General features: G+C 41.1%; 1 long non-coding RNA gene across 1 annotated transcript; it reads right to left on the bottom strand.

Moving 5' to 3' along the window:
- Nucleotides 1–594: 594 nt before the first annotated feature.
- Nucleotides 595–4,003, bottom strand: LOC129825832 (uncharacterized). The gene is made up of 3 exons (XR_008754951.1): nt 2,545–4,003; nt 2,179–2,270; nt 595–1,609 (listed from the first exon to the last, which is right to left on the bottom strand). It is a non-coding gene; the product is annotated as an uncharacterized LOC129825832 (long non-coding RNA).
- Nucleotides 4,004–5,089: the final 1,086 nt, after the last annotated feature.

Genomic DNA, 5,089 nt, shown 5'->3' with positions numbered 1-5,089 from the left:
GCTATACCAACGGTGTGATTACCTAATGATTAGAATTTTGGAGACCATTACAGCCTAAATTACGTTCTTTTCATCATCGCTATGCAATCAAGGCTGATTTCCGTGACAATTTCGGTGTTTAAACAAGTTTTGTTTAGTTAATCAAATGAAAACATGAATTCAAATTACTTTTGGGTACCTTGTTAAAACATTACAACATAAAATCCATGTCTTAAACATGGCTACGTTTCGGAAATGGAAAAGAAAACCTGTAATCTGCTTGACATATTAAAGTTATTTACCTTACAGATCGCAAAGTCAGCTAATTTCCACTCCATTCATATGCAAATCCGTTTGATTCATACACTGGCTTGTTTGGCTGTCATGTTTTTATTTTAACCTGCCCTTCCCTTATCTACACTGAAATAATATAATTTTAGTAGTCCTCTATTATGATTCATTTATGTTCTCTCGCTCATAGCTCATTAGCACCCCCTTGTGGTTGAATATATGTATCTATTGTAGGTCCTACGATACAATGAACACATACATACCATCAGGATACGGATACGTTACACATTACAAAAATGAAGACCTTGTGAAACAGCTGTGAAAACCAACCTGGCATTATTTAAGATTTTAATACTTAAACTTTGGTAGTTTTTTGGTACAGTTGTGTCATTCATTTATTTTCACAGATTTGTTGTGTACTCACATGGCAATCATAGTCTAAAATACTGACTTCTGGTGTGTGGAATACAGAGGAGGTGGTTGCTGTGTGGGTGGGAGGTTCTGGCTGTCACTTGTTCTCAACAGGCAGCCAGTCTCAGAAGGGGGACTTGAAGAGGAAGACTGCAAAGTCCAGGCACTGCTATTCTCTTTGTTCTGAGTGTTTGCAGTGCTAGTGCTTTTAGTTAATCTGTGTATCTCATATTATGTGCCCAGTATGATAGTTTTCTTGCTCTTTCTTAGCAGATAATGACAACATGACAATAACAGTAGCTGTAGATGATGTAATAAACAGTTGGAGGGTGGTTGGTAATGGAGGACATCAGGTGGATCCATGTCTAGGTGTTGGGCAGAACCCCTAGGTCCTGGAGAACAGGTAATGGAGGACATCAGGTGGATCCATGTCTGGGTGTTGGGCAGAACCCCTAGGTCCTGGAGAACAGGTAATGGAGGACATCAGGTGGATCCATGTCTAGGTGTTGGACAGAACCCCTAGGTCCTGGAGAACAGGTAATGGAGGACATCAGGTGGATCCATGTCTGGGTGTTGGGCAGAACCCCTAGGTCCTGGAGAACAGGTAATGGAGGACATCAGGTGGATCCATGTCTAGGTGTTGGACAGAACCCCTAGGTCCTGGAGAACAGGTAATGGAGGACATCAGGTGGATCCATGTCTGGGTGTTGGGCAGAACCCCTAGGTCCTGGAGAACAGGTAATGGAGGACATCAGGTGGATCCACGTCTGGGTGTTGGGCAGAACCCCTAGGTCCTGGAGAACAGGTAATGGAGGACATCAGGTGGATCCATGTCTGGGTGTTGGGCAGAACCCCTAGGTCCTGGAGAACAGGTAATGGAGGACATCAGGTGGATCCATGTCTAGGTGTTGGGCAGAACCCCTAGGTCCTGGAGAACAGGAGCAGAGTAAAGGGAACAGTCACATAGGATGGTGATTTTCACTGAGGAGAAGGAGGCCGTGCTGACTGAGATGCAGGCTGGGCATTTCGGAGTGAAGCGCATGATTGCCAAAATCAACCTACGCTTCTTCTGAAATGGGATTGTCATCCTTCCCCTGTAGGTACATCTGATTACCTAACAAGTTAGAAGACAGGAGTTGTTGAAATACTCAACTCTAAGTACATTTGCACTGCTGTCTTTCTCTCTGTTTCTGTCTCTCTCTCTTCCTACCTCTCTTTCCCTCTCACTTTCATCCTGTCTCTGTCTGTCTTTCTGGATGTATGTCTGTATCTCTCTGTTTAGCGAAGACACCTAGGGACAGTTGGAATTACCATAATTGCTTACACCTATCCGTTTGATTGATCAGGGTTAACTTATAGCTAGATGCCTCAATATGACCGACATATAACTAAATGTATAGCTAGCAACATGTAGATGACCAACTAGCTAGATGGAAAATGGTTTTTGAAAAATGGTTGTACATAACTAAATCCTTCCAGTTATGTAATAGAAGTTACCTGCTTAACTTTAACCCGAATTGTGAATTTCTCTGCCCGCAACGAATGTTGCGCCCCTTGTCGAGATCAGTGGTGCCTTCAGAGTACTTCACCTGGTTGGAAAGATAAAATAAAATCTCCTCGATGGATGCCATTGAAATGCCAGCTACATACAAACAGAAAGCTACAATAACAGTTAGCTAGATAGATAACGTTAGCTAAGCAAAACTGTCTGGCTAGCTAACTTAGCTAGCTGTCTAGGCAGGCTGAGGTAAATACGTACAGTAGCTAGCAATGTCAATCTAAAAACAGCTTAAAATAATTTCTTCCTATTTAACAATATTTTCTTATATTTGTCTTTATATATGTTAAAGAGTTTTTCTTTACAGTCTTTTCGGTCTCCTGAAGCGGTAGCTAGTGAGCAGGTAATCACCGTCAAAAACACCTTCCTTGGAGAGCGATTCTGAGGTAAGGATTTTGCAAGTTCTGGCAAAAGCCCCAGCAACGGAAGCTATTGAATATCATTGTGACGCAGGGGTGGGCCCTTTTTGGCAGGGGGACACTATTTGGCATGACAGGCCCTCAGATCCTCAAAAAGTTATATAGCTGCACCATTGAGAGCATCTTTACTGGCTGCATCACTGCTTGGCATGGCAACAGCACCGACCTCAATCGCATGGCGCTACAGAAGGTGGTGCGGACAGCCCGGTACAAGACTGGCGCCGGGCTCCCTGCCATCGAGGATCTCTATATCAGGCGGTGTGAAAGGAAGGACCAGACAATTGTTAAAGACTCCAGCCACCCAAGCCAAAGACTGTTCTCTCTGCTTCCGCACTGCAAGCGGGACCAGAACAACAAGTCTGACAGCAATAAGCTCCTGAACGGCTTCTTTACCCAAGCCATAAGCTAAATAAATAACTAAATAGCTAACAACATGGCTACACAGAATATCTGAGTTGACTCTTGCATTTAGTCACTATGCACACTCACAGTACTCTACATACTCACACACATTGACACTCCAACACACACACACACTTCATCTGCTCACACACATATAACATGCACACACATTTATACTGACTCTACACACACAAACACTCACATACAATTACCAAATATGCTGCTGCTACTCTGTTTATCATCTATCCTGAGGCCGAGTCACCTTTACCCCTACACACATCTACCTCCATCACTCCAGTATCCCTGCACATTGTAAATATGGTACTGGAACTGACTTTGTATATAGTCACCTTACCCCTATACACATCTACCTCCATCACTCCTGTATCCCTGCATTAACACTTTAAACTGAAACTGAGCCAGAAGCACAATAGATTGTAGCATAAGTATGTGTGGTCCTAGTTGTGGTTTCTATAGGACAAAAGGAAATAGACATACAATGAAACACCAATAACATAGTAATGACATTGTCCAATAGGAAATAACTGTAAATAGGCATAAACATACAGGATATAAACAAGTCAGTGGAGGCTGGTGGGAGGAGCTATAGTAGGACGGGCTCATTGTAATGGCTGGAATGGAATTCATGGAACGGAATCAAACATGTTGTTTCTATAGGAGAAAAGGAAATAGACATACAATGAAACACCAATAACATAGTAATGACATTGTCCAATAGGAAATAACTGTAAATAGGCATAAACATACAGGAAAGAATATGCATAAAGAGTGGTAAGGAATATTATATACATAAACATAATGGCAAGAATACCTGAGAAATACACATACATAATATCTGTCAGGGATATAAACAAGTCAGTGGAGGCTGGTGGGAGGAGCTATAGTAGGACGGGCTCAATGTAATGGCTGGAATGGAATTCATGGAACGGAATCAAACATGTGGTTTCTATATGTTTGATACCATTCCATTGATTCCATTCCAGCCATTACAATGAGCGATGGTGAATAAAACCGAAAGTAAAATTTAAGAACAGGAAGCATAGAAATAGAGCACAAAGAACAGATCCACCACTTCTTAGGCTTTCAATGAGAATCACAGATCTATAACTCACTTTTCTGCATTTGTAAAACGATGCCACATGCTCAATTTAAGAAGTAGATAAATAAACATGGTAGCAATGTAAAACTGGATCCCCCTCTTTTTTTAAGAAAGGTCTTTCAAAATAAATGACATGTGACAAAACTACTTTCAAAAAGTGTTTACCCGTGATTGCATTAGAACTGTTGTGCATTGACTGCTTATCAGAATACATATTTCCCTCCTGTGGCTCTTGCCACTTGAATGCCCTCAAGAATTACATTTTTCTTGCATAGAACACACAACAACAAGCTGACAAGATAAGTAGATAAACTATTATACTACGGGTCTGCTTTTGTTTTAATAACAATATTATAGTATCACTGGCAAATGACATCCTGAGTAATAAAGTTTAGGCTTTGAATTACTTTGCCACACCGCTGTTTGAGTAGAGCGCCGCGGTGGAGGGCATTATAGACATTTAATTCCCTTCTTCTGAACATCGGAGTGTCTTCAACAATCATGCATGTCAGTTCACACAGCGTACGAGAGAACACAATATCTCAGAATACATTTATTTGGGAATATATTTCGTAGAACAGTCTGTATTAGGCTGTAATCTCCAGACCAGCGGGAACTCCGATCAAGATTCTTTTCTACGCCTGCTGCTTGAGGTTGCAGTGCTTACAAAGCATTTGATGCTGAATGTGATTCCCTTTTATTCATAACTTCCCAAGACGATCATCTCTGAATTTGTATTCGTGAACCGTTTGGTGTTTTATCTTTCTCACCTTTTATTATTATTATATTTGTGAAGTACCTTGAAATGCATTTGTTGTAAGAAATGTACTATATAAATAAAGTTTGATTTCATTTCATGACAATAGGCGTGGCTGCTTTCAATGCCTTTATATAACACAGATTATATAT

Source organism: Salvelinus fontinalis, chromosome 28, assembly GCF_029448725.1.
Source record: "Salvelinus fontinalis isolate EN_2023a chromosome 28, ASM2944872v1, whole genome shotgun sequence".
NCBI classification, from domain to species: Eukaryota; Metazoa; Chordata; class Actinopteri; order Salmoniformes; family Salmonidae; genus Salvelinus; species Salvelinus fontinalis.
Note: the sequence above shows the minus strand (reverse complement) of the source record. Positions and strands in the feature narration are given on the sequence as shown.